Here is a 19,048-nt window from a genome sequence, read left to right on the forward strand (position 1 = left end):
GCATATCAATGAAGGAGAAAAATGAGCTGTTTGCAAAATTTTATAACAAACTATGAAACATGATTTTTTTTTCCAAATTTTCCATCTTTTTTGTTTAGCAAAAAATAAAAATCCCAGCTGTGATTAAATACCATCAAAAGAAAGCTCTATTTGTGGGAAGAAAATGATAAAAATTTAATTTGGGTACAGTGTTGTATGACCACACAATTGTCAATCAAAGTGCGTCATCGCTGAAAGCTGAAAATTGGTCTGGGCAAGAGGGGGGTTTAGGTGCCCAGTAAGCAAGTGGTTAAAGCCTATTTCCAGTTGACAGGCAGCTCAGAGGAATTGTGTTGCCTTTTGGATACCCTTTTTTAAGCTTACTGCAGCACAATGCATCTGCTTTAATTTGAAGAGTAAATGTGGTGCGGTCTCATTCACTTGAACTGGCCACATTAGTTGACAGTACCAGCTGCCAACTGTGACATTTGGTAAAAAATTTTCTGGGAAGTAGAGCATTGTGGCCACAGCATGTGTACCACCAACTTCGCCTAACCCTGTAAAGAAAAAATAGCTATACATACTTTTTCTGAAGCTGATCCAGTCCGGCCTCCAGCGGTTGGATGCTGTGTGCAGGAGACAGCCTATAACGGCTGGGAAATGCCTGGGAAGTGACATCACCCATAGACTTACTATGGGGCACCCACCTCCACAGAGAAGCCACTGCTCACAGCTCAGCGTGGGACCGGACTGGATGCAGAAAAGGTTTGTATAGCGATTTTTTGCTTTACAGAATTTAATAGATTAGTCTTACAATGTGGCTGCCAGTAGATTTAGAGTTCTTTTTTGTCTGAACTTCTATGTTAAAGATGCATTAACGATAACAGAGTTGCATTCATTTGTGTCTTTTTAATAGGCCTGAAATTCCGCTTTAAATTGTAATTTCACCTTTACAGAAAAAATGGAAAATAAAAAAGAAGAAAAAAAAAAGAAGGACGGCACCCTCTAAGTGCAGCATGTATGTTAAAACAATTTATTACAATAGATAAAATCACTCACATTTGAGTTGCTAAAAACCAGCATGTAAAGTAGTTTCATCCGCGTGCTCTCGGGGGATGTGGGTGTCCCGGGCCAGTGGGGGGGTTCCTGGGATGTGAGTCCTGTGACCTGGGTCCTGGTAGCTGTTACGGTGGTGCCGAGGGTCCTCAGAGCCTCTGGGAGGCCAGGATGTCGGTCATGGATCCTCCGTGGAGCGCCGTGCTGACCTGCTTCTTCACTTCCGGGAGCGGGGTGAGGCGGGTGGTGCTTCGCGCTCGGAGCATGTATGCTCCTTCATCAGGCTATGTTGGTGGCCATATTCAGAGTGGGAATTTATACCATAGGCACTGGGAGGGATGGAGAGGTGATTGAGAGGAGGGCGGGACTATGTATAATGATTGGGCGCGTAGGTAACCATGGAGATGGGGTGTACACAATGTGGAAGGGGAATGAAGGAAGACGGGGAGCGGGCGGGGCGGGGAGTGAGGAGGGGGGAGGGGGGGAAGATATGCAAATGAGTATGTTGTGGTAAAAACATATATGTGTGTATATGGATCGTGGGGTAAGGAAAAGGCGGTCTATATGAAGAGGAATGTTGTATTAATCATAGTGGACGGAAACAAAATATATATATATATATATATATATATATAAGAAAAATGTAAAGGTTAACTAACACCGGACACCCTCCCTATCCCCTCCAGTTCCAATGACAGAGCTGACCAATTGTAAACGGTTTGGTCTGTTCCGAAAACGCTAATAGAGAAAAGGAAGAAGAGTGGGGATTTCCAAACCCCGCCCGCTGGGCTGGCTGCAGAGGTGCTGATTGCTCGTCAACCCTGGAGGTAAGTACAGCGAGGAGAACCCAAACCAGCCAACACATTTCGGAAAGTCAAACTCCCCCTTCATCAGGACCTTGGTTAAAAAAACTTCTAGGGGGCATAATCGCCTAGGATAGGTATTGGATACTGTGAAAGTCACATTACACCCTAATTCTGAGTAATATGAAACTGCAGATTTAGGCCTCGTTCACATTACGGACACACACGTATGAGGGTCGTGTTGGCCCGCACGGGGATGCACAGGTGTTCTGTACATCTTTTCAATGGTAAGCTCTAATGAACGGGGCCCTCTGATTCCTCTTGTATTGAATTGTATTGTACCGTCTACCCTTATTTTGTGCTGCATAAACCATTGGCACTATATAAATCCTGAATTAAAAAAATCCCTGTGCCGGTAGTGGCATGCATGTCTATTGGGACACAGTGGCTGCATGGACGTAGCCGCTGCTCCCAATTTAACATCCATGTGGGTGCATGGCTCTGAACACAGACGGTGTACATTCAGGGCCAAGCATCTGCATGGCTGTCCAATGGGGAGCAGCTGCTGCATTAGGGCTGTCACTTTTTCTTCAAGCCCAACCCAAACACTTTAGCAGCAAATATTTTTTTTTGTTGAATACACTAAAGGATATATATATATATATATATATATATATATATATATATATATATATATATATATATATATATATATATATCCTTTAGTGTATTCTACAAAAAAAATTATATGTTATATGTTATATATATATATATATATATATATATATATATATATATATATATATATATATATACACATATATAACAGACCTGGGACACCTTTGGTTGCGCCAAAGAATATAGTAATGCAGCGCGCATAGTGCCTCCTCACCCTCCTGTCAAGCCCTGTTCCGAGTCACATTCATGTCTGAATAATGTGTCCGGGTTTCAGGGGGACTGAAACCTGGATACATGATTTAAAACCCGGACTGTCCGGGTGAATCCTGGACAGGTGGCAACCCTACATTGCATCCCAACTGATGTGAATGGGACTGCCTGCACGGGGATGCACAGAACAGCCCTCGCATGGGTGTATGCTGTGGTACATCCATGTGAACAAGGCATTATGCTACTCAAGATTAAGGTATTCTGTTATTTTCAAGCCATCAAATCATTTTCCCTGTTGTATTTGCCATCTTAAAAGGCCCACCATGTTTTTCAACAAGAGCCCTGAGGAAGGCACATTTTTATTGCTGTCTATGTTGAGAATCTTCACAAGAATCTTGTACTGGTGACCACTGTCAACGAAAAATTAACTCAGGGAAAATCCAAAATTTTACAGCTGTCCCCACAACAGGAGATAATGAAAAATCTTCCAATTGGGACATCTGTTCTATCAACTGTCTGAGAAGGGAATTCCACTCACCTTGTGAGATTTCATCTGACTTCCTGTTGTGTCTCAGGGACAGGAAATAAAGCAACATTTCCACAATGGTACACAGTCAGCAAAAAATAATCTAATATAGGGTTTAAACCCTTCCCTACTATACAGTATATATGTAAAAAAAAAAGTAGGCTAACCATACACTGTACTATATCGTAGTAAAGTTTATTTAAAAATAGTTTCTAATAGGACTGCCAGCTTACACTTTGCTCAATGTGATGTATTCTTTTTTTCTTTTTTTTTTTTAGATTTCTTGAAATAATGGAGTAATGTGCCTTATATTGCTTTCCCTATACTTCTTCCTTTCACACAGCCTTGGCTAGCCTCGTGAATAGTCCAGATTTATGCCAAGAAAGGATCACAGCTGCTAATTTTATAGTCTGATTATATTTCGGGTTTCCGCTAAACCTGTCACAGTTCTGGGGTATTGAAACCCAATGACTGGGAAACAGTGGGAGTTTAGTGTGGTCTTCATAGAACCCATCTAATTTACCGCTGTCTGCAGCTCACACACTGGACAATAATGGGATGTACAAAGTCTCAGTAGTCAGTGGTGTTAGGTCATGCAGGGATGGGATGGTCAGATAGGATTACACTTTAAAGGATCGCAGTAGGAAATTACAGCAAGCAGTGTGATGTGTTAAAGGGATTAAATTGGGTCTTAAAAGTATTTTCTTTCAATATTTCAAATATATATTTTAATAAGAGATGTTACTTTGTGTGTCCATACAGTGATGTTCAAAAGTTTTAGGCAGGTGTGAAGAAATGCTGTAAAGTAAGAATGCTTTCAATTTTAATTGTTTATTTTTATCAATTTACAAATTGCAAAGTGAGCAAACAGAAGAAAAATCTAAATCCAAACCAAATTTGATGTGACTACCCTTTGGCTTAAAACCAGCATCAATTCTAATGCCCCGTACACACGATCGGATTTTCCGACAACAAATGTTGGATGTGAGCTTGTTGGTGGAAAGTCCGACCTTGTTTACTGTATGCTCCATCGAACATTTGTTGTCGGACTTTCCGCCAACAAATGTTGGCTAGCAGGTTCTCAGATTTTCCGCCAACAAATGTCTGTTGTCAGACTTACCGATCGTGTGTACACAAGTCCGTCGGACAAAAGTCCACGCATGCTCGGAATCAAGTACAAGCTGGTAGCGCTCGGTCTTGTAAAACTAGCGCTCGTAATGGAGATATCACGTACGTCTTGTACGTCACTATGTTTGTAATTGTTGGCCAACATTTGTGTGACTGTGTGTGTGCAAGACAGGTTGGAGCCAACAACCTTCGAACAAAAATCCACGGTTTTGTTGTCGGAAAGTCCGATCGTGTGTACAGGGCATTACACTTGCACACTTTGTACACTTGCACAAAGTCATGGATTTAGTAGGATTAGAGGTTTATGATTAACCAATTATACCATGCAGGTGCTAATGATCAAAATTCATGTTGGTTGAAACACAGTCATTAACTGAAACATAAACAGTTGTGTAGGATGTTTAAAGAGGAAGTAAACCCTGATGGGTTTTACTTCCACTTTATTCCCCTGCAAAGTAAAAGCATAATGGGCTAGTATGCATCTCCAACTAGCCCATTATGTGGCACTTACCTGCAAACGAAGCCCACAATATCCGAAAGGTCCCCGCTGGTGGAAACATCCATCTTTGCCCCCTTCCTTCCGGGGCCGCGGGCTCCGGCTTTGTGTCTGGCCGGAGCCGAGTAACATCACTCCCACGCATGTGCACAGGAGCCGCCGGTCATGGCACTCGCTGGGGAAGAAAACGCACGGAGGGCCGTTTCTTCACTGCGCATACGCCGATGACCTCATCGGCGCACTACAAGGTAAATATCTCCTAAATGGTGCACGTTTAGGAGATATTTTCAGTAAATATAGGTAAGCCTTATTATAGGCTTACCTCTATGTACAAATGTCTTTATAAAATCCCTTTATAACTCTGCATGCAGTGATTTAGTGTATAAAAATGACTACGCTATCAAAGAAGGCGGATAGCTGCTGGCACTACAACATGACAAGTTGTGAAAGGATGTATATAGAAAAGTGCATGTAGGCAAATACTAATGCAACTAGTGTCTAAATACAAAAAATGAAATTAATAAAAATACTCAATAAAGTGCATATGAAAAGGACATCAACACAGTAAATACATAAAAGATAATAAAGAGCATAGGTGCTACAAAAATTAACATTTACTAATTGACCACAATGAACTGGGTGATCCCAAGCAGAATATGATGAAAAGGAACAAGTCCATAAACATCCATGTCGGGATGAACTCAAAACGCACTGAATATAAGTGTGAGGGAGTAAAAAGGTAGTCTATGCAAATGGTGATGACCGCCATTTGAGATCCTGTTTCCATTCCATGCTTGTCTGACTCTCTGCCGCTGACTTTCCGGTAAGACGTATCTACCCCTTCCCTTGGGTGGTGGATGCACAGTCCCGGGTGTCTTACTTCTACAGACGGTTGCCAACCATCATTGTCATTTGCATGGACTACCTTTCAACACGGATGTTTATGGACTTGTTCCTTTTCATTATATTCTGCTTGGGATCACCCAGTTCATCGTGGTTAATTTGTGAATGTTAATTGTTTAGCACCTATGCACTTTATTATCTTTTATGTATTTACTGTGTTGATGTCCTTTTCTTATGCACTTTATTGAGTATTTTTATGCATGTCAGACACTAGTGTTCATTCACTCATCATTGACATTATTGCATTTGTATTTGCCTACATGCACAATTTATTTAGCGCTGCACTTTTCTATATACATGTAGTGATTTAGGGCTACTAGATGAAAGGGGAATCCCTTTCTTACTCAGGCTGCTCAGCAGCAAGCGGCTCCTTTCCAGACACAGCGAACTCCGATCTGGATGCTTAGCTGTCAGCAATCCTTCTAGCTCTGCACTCGGGGTGACTTTGGGTCCTCAGCACATTAGGCCTTAAGCTATAGAAAATGAGTACACACACATTAGTGGAGATGAGAACGCTGCAGTCCCTTCCAGCAAGAGGAAGTTCTCTCTCTCTAAAGTCCAGGAGAAAAACTGCTCCTTCCCCCTCCTGTTAGAAGTCTATATCTGGAGGTTGTAGTCCATTACTCCATTTACAGTGTTTGAAAAAGTATTCATACCCACAATTTGTCATGTTACAACCACAAACGTTAATGTATTTTATTGGAATTGTATGTGATAGACCAACACAAAGTGGCACATAATTGTGAAGTGGAAGGAAAATGATAAATGGTTTTCAAATTTTTTTTACAAATAAATATGTGAAAAGTGTGGCGTGCATTTGTATTCAGCCCCCTTTACTCTGATAACCCCAACTAAAATCTAGTGGAACCAATTGCCTTCAGAAGTCACCTGATTAGTAAATGGAGTCCACCTGTGTGTAATTTAATCTCAGTATAAATACAGCTGGTCTGTGAAGCCCTCAGAGGTTTTTTAGAGAACCTTAGTGAACAAACGGCATCATGAAGGCCAAGAAACACACCAGACAGATCAGGGATAAAGTTGTGGAGAAGTTTAAAGCAGGGTTAGAGTATAAAAAAAATCCCAAGCTGTGAACGTCTCACGGAGCTCTGTTCAATTCACCATTCGAAAATGGAAAGAGTATGGCACAACTGCAATCCTACCAAGATACGACCATCCACCTAAACTGACAGGCCGGGCAAGGAGAGCATTCATCAGAGAAGCAGCCAAGAGGCCCATGGTAACTCTGGAGGAGCTGCAGAGATCCACAGCTCAGGTGGGAGAATCTGTCCACAGGACAACTATTAGTTGTCCACTCCATATATCTGGCTTTTATGGAAGAGTGGCAAGAAGAAAACCATTGTTGAAAGAAAGCCATAAGAAGTCCCGTTTGCAGTTTGCGAGAAGCCATGTGGAGGACACAGCAAACATGTGGAAGAAGGTGCTCTGATCACATGAGACCAAAATTGAACTTTTTGGCCTAAGAGCAAAATGCTATGTGTGGCGGAAAACTAACACTGCACATCACCCTGAACACACCATCCCCACCGTGAAACATGGTGGTGGCAGCATCATGTTGTGGGGATGCTTTTCTTCAGCAGAGACAGGGAAGCTGGTCAGAGCTGATGGGAAGATGGATGGAGCCAAATACAGACCTAAATTCAATTGAAAATCTGTGGCAAGACTTGCAAGTTGCTGTTCACAGACGCTCTCCATCCAATCTCACACAGCTTGAGCTATTTTGCAAAAAAGAATTGGCAAAAATGTCATTCTCTAGATGTGCAAAGCTGGTAGAGACATCCCCAAAAAGACTTGCAGCTGTAATTGCAGCGAAAGGTGGTTCTACAAAGTATTGACTTGGGGGGGGGGGGGGCTGAATACAAATGCAAACCACATTTTTCACATATTTATTTGTAAAAAAAATAAAAACCATTTATCATTTTCCTTCCACTTCACAATTATGTACCACTTTGTGTTGATCCATCACATAAAATCCCAATAAAGTACATTTACGTTTTTGGTTGTAACGTGACAAAATGTAGAAAATTTCAAGGGGTATAAATACTTTTTTAAGGCACTGTACTCTCATGGCAAAGTCCTTCCCCAGCCTACATCTCCCACAGTTCAATGTAGCCTGCAACGAGTCCTTTCAGTTTCATAAGTCTCACTGGCTCCCCCTGGTGAGTGGAGGCTGAGTGGCATTGACAACCAGCTTAAGAGTCTTGTATAGACATACAAAGCCGCTGCGGCACAGTGTCTTTAATGTTGCTGGGTCTCTCCAGCCAAGTTCCTGACTACACTCACTAACAGGGACACAGACATAACCAAAACTCCTAATCATTCCTCATTCTAATAAAAAAAATATACATAAAAAAAAGTTTACAGATCAATCTGTTCTCCACAAAATCAAATAAAGCATCAGTTTGTGAAGTATCCAAACCAGAACTGTTTACATTAGATAAGAAGCAATTAAGAAGATACGATCCCCTTGTATAAATACATAAATGGCTCGTAGAGTAAATTTACTGGAAAACTGTTCAATTTAAGATCACAGCAAAGGGCCCTCTTCACAACTAAAGGGAAACAGATTTTAAGTGGACCTCTCGCTAACTTTACAAATAAATATATTTCTGGCATGTCACAATTAAAAGCCTTTAAAAAAAAAAACTACTTTTTATCATTAAAAAAGCCATCCTCTAGCTACAGTCAGGTGATTTTACCTTGACTAAAGCCGGGTAGACACCCTAAAACTGACACCTCCGGGTGGAGCTACCGTACTAACCATGCAAGGTTAGTTCAGCGATTTCCAATGCTGAGCTGTTGTGTTCTAATAGGAGTGTTCTGTCAGGGGGGGGGGGGGGGCTGTTGTGACCCCCTCCCCCGACAGAACACTTCTATTAGCGCTCTCTGCCATTGGCTGAGAGTGCTGATCAGAGGCGGTCGGCTGCTGGTTTTCCAGATTGCACGTCCCCTTCAGATGGCTTCTGTCAGACAGACCGTCTTACGCACGGGCTGAATGTCGGCCATTTTTTAACCGGCCGTTGTCTCCCAACATTCGGCCTGTGTGTACGGGGCTTAAGATAATGCAGAATCATACTCTCCCGCGCCTGCAAAGATGTGAATCTAGCCTTAGTTATCTCTCCCCCAGTGAATAGATTGCAGCATTGTAACCCTGTTGCAAAGTCCCAAAGTGAGAGGCTGCAGCAGGGGCTGATCTGAGTCAGACTCGTGTGAACACAAGCACCAAGTTTAACATGGTGGTATCATCTGAAAAACAGCAATCCTGTCCAAAAAATAGGCACTGTTCCTGACCTATGCATGAACAAAAATTATTCCATCTGTGTGGAGAGAAAAGCAGAATAAGGAATTGTCAGGGACTTAAAGTGGTGTTCCGGCCGAAATTATACTTTTTAAATAAAAATACCCCTATAATACACAAGCTTAATGTATTCTAGTAAAGTTAGTCTGTAAACCAAGGTCTGTTTTGTTAGTTTATAGCAGTAGTTTGTTATTTTATAAACTTACAGCAGGCCGTGGCCATCTTAAATGTGGGCATCTGAAGCCAGACTGTATTTCTTCCTGGATCTCATCCTTGCAGATCTCGCACATGCTCAGTGCAGCACAAGCAGTGTAATAGGTTTTAGGTCAGGTTTCCATAGCAACGGCAGTGTCAGCGGAAGTTGCTGCCCCTTCCCAGAAGGCATTGCAAACAGGAAATGGTGTGATGGGCCGCGGCCAGGGAGGAGGAAGTGAAAAATGAATACAGCAGATATACAGTAGGTGCTGAGAAAAAACATTTAAAAATATCCAATTCGTTTACAGTGCACAGTTTAGTGAGGGATGCTGAAGAGTTGTAAAAGTGGGTGGAACTCCACTTTAACATGAAAAAACAATATCAGATTTCGAACATATCTGCCGACACTCCCCTGGGGCCCCAGGTACGATCTCCTTCATCTATTCTTCTCTGAATGCTACTGGTCCCCCCTCTTCTGTTTCCTATAAATTTAGCTGGTATCGGGATCTCGGCACCTCTATTGACCCTGAGGATTGGAGCAAGGCCTGATCCGCCATACAAAAATGTTCCTTCAACACGTCCACACTGGAAGCAGCCTACAAGGTACGTTTGAGGTGGTATTGGGTCCTGGCTTGTTAAGCAGGCTTGAACCCTTCCCACATTGATAGATTCATTAGAGGTTGTGGCCAACACGGTGATGTGGTCCACATTTGGTGGTCATGCCCACGCTTAACAGGATTCTGGTCCTGGGTCTTTGGACTTTTATACACTGTGTTTCACATAACTATCCGTAGGGATGCAAAACTGGCACTATTGCATTGCCTAATTCAGGACCTATTCTCATATCAACAGAACCTTGCAACTTACCTTTTTATCGCCGTTAAACGTGCAATAGTCAAGGCCTGGATGTCACTTACGATGCCGTTTACATCGGTGAAGACCAACCGGACCACCTTGATGATCAATGAAAAGTTGTCCAGTATCTTACATGACGCCCATGCTAAATTTCTGAAAGTATGGGCTCCTTGGTGGTCATTTGCTCTCCCCGCCCTGAATCCGACCAGCCTGGGCACTTTGTAATTTTTGCAGCTATGATACAAGCCTGCAGAGAGTTTCTCAATCACGAGTGGGTGATTGTCCTATCCAAGAAGAAACAGGGTGGGGACTGTACAATGTGGTGCCAACATCCACCCAGCTGTAAGCCCCCTTAGAGCTGTGGCTACATGACCTCCCAAATGATGGTGCCTGGATAGTTTCATGTCTAATACCACTTTGCAAAGTCCACAGCATGTCACCAATTATCTTTTTTACCTGTTTGTAAGGGTGGCATTTTAACCATCACTGTTAGGGGGTTATTCTTCCCACTGACCACTAATATTAGTGGCATGGTAAATAGACTTACTAAGGTTTCCCCAAGACCTGATACCTTAAGTGTTCCTTTTGAGGTAAAAAAGTTGAGAAAAGCTGTTTTAAAGGGTTGTTTGCTTTCTTCTGGATCAACTATGGCAGACATTCCCAAGCAGGGTTGAGCTAAAGTGTTCTGAGTTCATATTGAGGGGAGTTCACTGAATCCGTACCTGAACCCTATGGAAATCAATAGAATCCTAATCTGTCAATTCAAAATTGCCCATTTTCTGGGTCAATAGGCAAGGGCACTACCCTGGGAAACATAAAAGCAAAATAAATTAGCGAGCCGCTTTTAGCGCAAGCACGGAAGGCCATTCATTTGAATGGGCTGCTGTGCCACCAGAAAAAGCAGGGGAAAGGTCCCTGTACCTTTTCTGAAAACACAGCTCGCATGGAAACTGCAAGTGCAGTGCGGTTCCCAGTGCGGAGAAACTATTGCACTGCATTTTTTTTAGGATTTGTTTACCATTTTTAGGATTAATTGTACCCACACACATCTCCTGAGCCACAGTACGTTTTTCTGTGTAGGTTGTTGCAGCTGCAGGAACAGGTGTGGACCCGCAACAGCAACCACCCACACAAGTGTGAACCTAGCCTTAAATAACATGCCTGGAGGGTGCCCTATCCACGCCTGTGAGGGGGTGCATCTCTGTGGTGTACAGAAAGTGCAGCAACAGCACTCGCATTTACAAAGTAAAAAGTATTTTTTACATTCCCTGCAAATTATATTTCTCTGCTAGCTTAAAAAAAAAAAAAAGTGCACAGACACCTCCAAAGGTTCCCCAAAATAAATAGCACATCCTATAGCAGGATTGGCACAAAAAAATGCATAGATTTCTAAGCCCCCCTCCCAAATGCATGGCTATATTTTGTATTTTCCCAAATTTGGCCAGTGATGTCACCACTATCCCTGCCCCCTTTGCTTACGTATCCAGGGATTCCTGGACATGTAAGTTAATGTGGCAGTGATAATGGCCGTTGCTGGGGACTCTGCTGCTTCCTTAGGAACCATTGACAGCAGGAATCTGTCATACAGCATGTAGAAGCAGTAGAAATACCACTTTCATATATCACATTTGGCTCAGGTGGCCAAATGGGCAAAAGTTTTGGCATCTATCTGAATGCCCAAACAGCCAAAGATTGGTCTGAACCTACAGTGCCTTGCAAAAGTATTCACCCCCTTGGCTTTTTACCTATTTTGTTGCATTACAGCCTTTAGTTCAATGTTTTTTTAATCTGAATTATATGTGATGGATCAGAACACAATAGTCTAAGTTGGTGAAGTAAAATTAGAAAAATATATACATAAAACTATTTTTCAGAAATAAAAAACTGATAATTGGCATGAGCGTATGTATTCACCCCCTTTGTTATGAAGCCCATAAAAAGCTCTGGTGCAACCAATTACCTTCAGAAGTCACATAATTAGTGAAATGATGTCCACCTGTGTGCAAGTGTCACATGATCTGTCATTACATATACACACCTTTTTGAAAGGCCCCAGAGGCTGCAACACCTAAGCAAGAGGCACCACTAACCAAACACTGCCATGAAGACCAAGGAACTCTCCAAACAAGTAAGGGACAATGTTGTTGAGAAGTACAAGTCAGGGTTAGGTTATAAAAAAATATCCAAATCTTTGATGATCCCTAGGAGTACCATCAAATCTATCATAACCAAATGGAAAGAACATGGCACATTAGCAAACCTGCCAAGAGACGGCCGCACACCAAAACTCACGGACCGGGCAAGGAGGGCATTAATCAGAGAGGCAGCACAGAGACCTAAGGTAACCCTGGAGGAGCTGCAGAGTTCCACAGCAGAGAGTGGAGTATCTGTACATAGGACCACAATAAGCCGTACGCTCCGTGTGGTTGTGTGACGCTGTACCAAAACAAAATTGATATCCTTTTTTTCCCACAAATAGAGCTTTCTTTTGGTGGTATTTGATCGCCTCTGCGTTTTTTATTTTTTGCACTATAAACAAAAGAAGAGCGACAATTTTGAAAAAAAAACACAATATTTTTTACTTTTTGCTAAAATAAATATCCCACATTTTTTATCAAAAAAACTATTTTTTTCCTCAGTTTAGGCCGATATGTACTCTTCTGCATATTTATGGTAAAAAAAAAATCACAATAAGCATATATTAATTGGTTTGTGCAAAAGTTATAGCGTCTACAAAATATTGGATAGATTTATGGCATTTTTATTATTATTATTTTTTTTTACTAGTAATGGCGGCAATCTGCGATTTTTATCGGGACTGCGACATTATGGCAGACACATTGGGCACTTTTGACACATTTTTGAAACCACTGACAATTAGACAGCGATCAGTGCTATAAAAATGCACTGATTACTGTGTAAATGTCACTGGCAGGGAAGGGGTTAACACTAGGGGGTGATCAAGGGGTTAACTGTGTTCCCTATGTGTGTTTTCAATGCCGTGTATGCACGGTCGGCTTTTCCGATGGAAAATGTGTGATAGGACCTTGTTGTCGGAAATTCCGGCCGTGTGTGGGCTCCATCACACATTTTCCATCGGAATTTCCGACACACAAAGTTTGAGAGCAGGATATAAAATTTTCCAACAACAAAATCCGCATGCTCAGAATAAATTAAGAGATGAAAGCTATTGGCTACTGCCCCGTTTATAGTCCCAACGTACGTGTTTTACGTCACCGCGTTTATAATGATCGGATTTTCCGACAACTTTGTGTGACCGTGTGTATGCAAGACAAGTTTGAGCCAACATCTGTCGGAAAAAATCCATGGATATTCTTGTCGGAATGTCCGATCAATGTCCGATCGTGTGTACGGGGCATAACTGTGGGGGGTGGGACTGTCTAGGAGGAGAGAGAGAACGATGTTCATACATAGTATGAACACACAATCTGTCTCCTCTCCCCTGAAAGAACCAGGATCTGTGTGTTTACACACACAGATCCCAGGTTCTCGCTCTGTCATGAGCGATCATGCCCGCTGGGCACTCGCATCAGGGTCGGGCACACTGCGCGCCCCTAGTGGCCAAAAGGCGAAACGACGTAACATAACGTTGTTTCGTCCAGCCGTGCCATTCTGCCGCGGTAAAACTGCGGTGGCTGGTCGGCAAGCGGTTAAATGATGCAAATCCTCAAACAATCCATGTTAATTCCAGGTTGTGAGGCAACAAAACACGAAAAATGACAGGGGGGGGGGTGAATACTTTTGCAAGGCACTGTATGTACGAATATTTAGAGATTTTGCTTTATCTTTAGCGTGTAATAAGATACAATTATTAGAAAGCATATATTATTTCACTTTCTGGATCACTATTACCGTATATACTCGTGTATAAGTCGCATTTTTCAGCTCCTTTTTTGGGGCACATATACACAGGTACATGACACAGGTACATATACACATGACACATGCACATATACACAGGACACAGGTACATGACACATATGCACAGGACACATGACACATGCACAGGACACATGACACATGACACATGCACATGACACATGCACAGGACACATGCACAGGACACATGATACATGCACAGGACACAGGGAGGTATACAGCTACAGATGGGCATTGTTGACCCTCTTTTTCCACTTGCAGTAGCTGCTGCATTTCTCACCCTCGTCTTATACGCGGGTCAATATGTTTTTGCCATTTTTTTGTGGTAAATTAGGGCCAACTGACTTATACTCGGAACTAATTATACTCGAGTATATATGGTATCACTTTTTGGACAATTAATAATAAGACTGCGATTGATATCCTTCTTGTCATTAAGGACATTTCTAATGTAGTGAATTATTATTCCCTGTTCCTTTATTTTTCACTAGTATATCATAGTTTAGCACTGTTTTATATTTCATATGATTTATCGGATTTGCACAATTAATGTATGTGTATATTATATTCATTACCATTCTCAGTAGGAATCTGAGATTTTTCAATTTTTAGCGCTGCACTTTTTCACTTTATAATAAGATACAATAAAATGTTAGTGTTAAACTAAGTATATTATAAAAGGCAGCATACAGTAGCTGTAAAGTTCTACACTGGGAGCCAAGACGATTATTTTTATCCATTAAAAGCTTTATAATAAGTCCCATTAGCCAAGCCCACATAGATAGAGACTGATCTACGAAAACAAGAGGTCACATAACAACCGCCTTGTTTTTGTAAGATCGAGATGTGCGTATGTATGCACTCATTCATGTCCACACGTCTAAGGCACACACCCAGTGACTCCATGTACAATCTGCTGGGTGAGGTGGAGTCCCAATAATAATGGGCAATCGGGGAATAAGATTCAAAAAAGCTGTTTTTTTTTTCATATGCTTGTCCACATCTTTAGAATGTTTACTGTGATTTATACAAAACTTAGAGACATTTGTACATGATTTCAAACAATCAACTTAATGCTTAGTTACGAAACCTCTCTACAAAATTCTATGACCTTTTAATAAAAAAGTGAAGCAATTGTTTCACCAAATCTGGTGTCCATTATCGATCATGTAAGACATTCTGCAGAGAAAAAAACCAAAGAGAAGGGAAGTTGTAATAATAATTGAGACAAGGTTCTCTGCTGATGACAAAGCCAATTTTTTTTTGGGCGTCTGCTCGAAAATAAATCAATCATCATGGGTGAGAAAACTTTAAGAGCTGCAGAAAGAAAAATTGGGTTGCACGTGTTGTCTTAAACATGGCTTTTAAGAGCTACTGGGGTTCACACATGTACTGCTACAGATTGGAGACAAGGGGATGTAAAATAATTGTTATGTCTAACACCAATACAGCGTGGTGGGTAAGGTAATACAAAGTCAGTTATTGTTTCCTAAAAAAAGTTTCATAACGGGTAACAGAACTGTTTGGAGATAAATGAAGAAAACACATTAGATTAACTGATTTGCTCATCTATGACTATAATTATAAAAGGAAACTTATGGGGTTTTTTGCTCCATTTTTTTTAATGTTGACTAAAATCATAATTTTACAAGCAATTTTTTTATGTAGGGTGCAGCTATGACAATGTTTGAAAAAGCATGATAAGGCTTTCTAATAAGAAAGTCCAGCAGTAGCCTGTGTTGGCTACAGCGCAGGCCTTAATTGCCGGGAGGGCGTCCATGGATGTCCTTCTGTGGGTCGCACACGGTGCGCTCTGTAATCACCAACTCGGCTGATCACAAATTGGAGTAAGGGGCCGATCCCGACCCCTTACCACGTGATCAGCTGTTAGACAATGACAGCTGATCACGAGATGTCAACAGAAGATAGGTACTCTTTATTTTTTTTTCCCTCACGCTCTCAGCATGAGGGGAAAAAAAAGCAGATCACCGGCTTCTGTCAGAGGGACATCGGTCCCTCATAGAGCTGCCTATTCTGTTCCCACCAGTGTCACCTACCAGTGCCCGTCGGGCCACCTATCAGTGCCCACAGTGCCAGCTACCAGTGCCCACAGTGCCAGCTACCTTTGCCCACCAGTGCTGCCTACCAGAGTCACCAACCAGTGCCTACCAGTGCCCATCAGTGCCAAACATCGGTGCCACCTATCAGTGCCGCTTATCAGTGCCACCTATCAGTGCCCTTCAGTGCCACCTATCAGTGCCCTTCAGTGTCGCCCATCAGTGCCAACCATCAGTGGCAACTATCAGTGCCACCTTTTGCCACCCTTTGCCACTGCTTTCAGTGCCACCTATCAGTACTTATTAGTGCCACCTATCAGTGCCACCTATTAGTGCCCATCAGTGCAGCCTATCAGTGCCCATCAGTGCTGCCTCATCAGCGCACATCAATGAAGGATTTCAAAACGTTATAACAGACTATGAAACTGTTTTTTTTTTTCAAAATTTTCGCTCTTTTCAGTTTTTTTTTTTTTTGCGAAAAATAAAAAACCCAGCAGTGATTAAATACCGCCAAAAGAAAGCTCTATTTGTGGGAAACAAATGATAAAAATTTAATTTGGGTACAGTGTTGTATCACCGCATAATTGTCATTCAAAGTGCAACAGCGCTAAAAGCTGAAAATTGGTCTGGGCAGGAGGGGGGTTTAAGCACCCAATAAGCAAGTGGTTAATTTCAATATACAGCGGATAAGATAAGTATTGAACGCGTCAACATTTTTCTAGGTAGATATACAGCGGGATTCTTAAAGAAGTATACAGTTTCCAGATGCTGTAAAACAGTAACAGCTGAAGACACGGACCACAACTGCGAACCGTTAGGTAGATGTACTCATAAAGTTTGTGTCCCACTACTGCGGCAAGTGATGTAGGCTATGTGTGTCACATGACTAGCCAGCCAAAATGGCAGTGCCTACAGTGAAGAAGGTGTTTTGTGTTCTTGAACTGAGCAAACGGAATCTGTAACTCTTGTGCAAAGGCATTTTCGATTCGGAAAAGAACCTCCAACCAGATTGGCATAACAAATGTGAAACTACGGGCTGTTTGTGCAAACTTAAAAGTCCTGGATGACCGAGTGTATCGGAAGAAGACCTTGATAGTGTTTGCACCGCCATTCAATGAAGCCTGGGAAAATCAATGCGGAGGGTGAGTCGTGAAGTGCAGATTTCACAGCCCACTGTCTTGAGAATTTTGAGAAAGAAGCTGAAATTGATTCCATGCAAAGTGCAGATGTTCCAAAATACATAGAACATCTGTGACTGTCTCTAAAAAAAGTTGAAACATCCCCCTACAATTCTGTTACAGGTAACATAAAATATCTTACATTGTTCTTGTTTTATAGTGCGTTGAAACTGTAGACTTCTTTATGAATCATCCTGTATTTCTAAAGGTGCTGTTGCCATGAAATAATTAGAAAGCAATCCTGCCCCTTGTCAGTGCAAATTAATATCAGCTGGTTCAGTCTCAACTGATGGCCTATAAAAGGTGTCTCATTACCAAGGTGTCACACAAGAAACATCTCATGATGGGTAAAAGCACAGAGCGCTCTCAAGACCTTTGCAACCTTATTGCTGCAAAACATACTGATGGAATTGGTTACAGAAGGATTTCTAAACTTCTGAATGTTCCAGTGAACACTGTTGGGGCCATAATCCAGAAGTGGAAAGAACATCATTTCACTATAAACCAGCCATGACCGGGTGCTCCTTGCAAGATTTCTGACAGAGGAGTGAAAAGAATTATCAGAAGAGTTGTCTAAGAGCCAAGGGCCACTTGTGGAGAGGCTCAGAAAGATCTGGAATTAGCAGGTAAAATTGTTTCAAAGAAAATACGACCGACATGGCCTGTATGCACGCTCACCGCGCAAGACTCCATTGCTGAAGAAAAAGCATTTTGAAGCTCTTTTAAAGTTTGCTGCACAAGGTGGAGCTGCCCCAAACTACATGTATACTGGAAGGGGGTGACAGACACTTTGAATACAGTGTTTCAGGTGTCAGTTCCATTAGACCCAAAATACTGTATACTGAATCTGCTAGATGAGCTGGAATGGGAACACCATACTAGAGAAGCCCTCACGATGGCCCTTTTTATCGCCCGCAAACTAATAATGTTACATTGGAAGTCTGACTTAACCCCATGGTCAAAGAATGGACTACTGCTGTAGGTAATGCACTGAGAATGGAAAAAAGTAATTTATCAACATAGGGGGGCTCTGGAAAATTTGAAAAGCTATGGGACCCATGGTTGGGAACACCAGGACTTGCCCCGGATGACCTGATCATGGATCGACTTTTGAGATTCAATGTGGGCTAAATGCAGATGTCCTACTGAATCATGGATCATGGATGGCGAGGTAAACTGTCTCAGATTTTGGGTGTAAGGTGCTATGGGCTCTGACTTCAGGATGTATGAAAAATGATGATGTTGACCATGGTGAAATACGGAATGTTTCCATTGTACACTGGGCTGTATATAATTGCTGTATATGGACTAAATGTTGATCTTTGGACTGTATGTATTCAATTCTAAATAAAAACTGTTTTTTTTGCATTAAAAAAAAAAAGTTTTCTGTACAACATTTAGACAAGCCTGTGAAATACTGGGGAGAATATAGTCTGGTCAGATGAGACCAAAATTGAACTCTTTGGATGCCATAATACACACCATGATTGGAGGTCAAATCGCACTGCACATCACCCCAAAAACACCCCCCTACATACCAACAGTGAAGTTTGGAAGTGGGAACATCATGGTGTGGGGCTGTTTTTCAGCATACAGTGCTGGAAAATTTCATATCATTGAAGGAAGGATGAATGAAAAAGAGACATTCTTGATAAAAATCTGCTGCCATCTACCAGGATGATGAAGATGAAACGAGGGAGGACATTTCAGGAAGACAATGATCCCAAACACAAAGCCAAGAAAACTCTCAATTGGTTTCAAAGAAAGA

This window comes from Aquarana catesbeiana, linkage group LG05 (genome assembly GCF_042186555.1).
Source record: "Aquarana catesbeiana isolate 2022-GZ linkage group LG05, ASM4218655v1, whole genome shotgun sequence".
Taxonomy (NCBI): domain Eukaryota; kingdom Metazoa; phylum Chordata; class Amphibia; order Anura; family Ranidae; genus Aquarana; species Aquarana catesbeiana.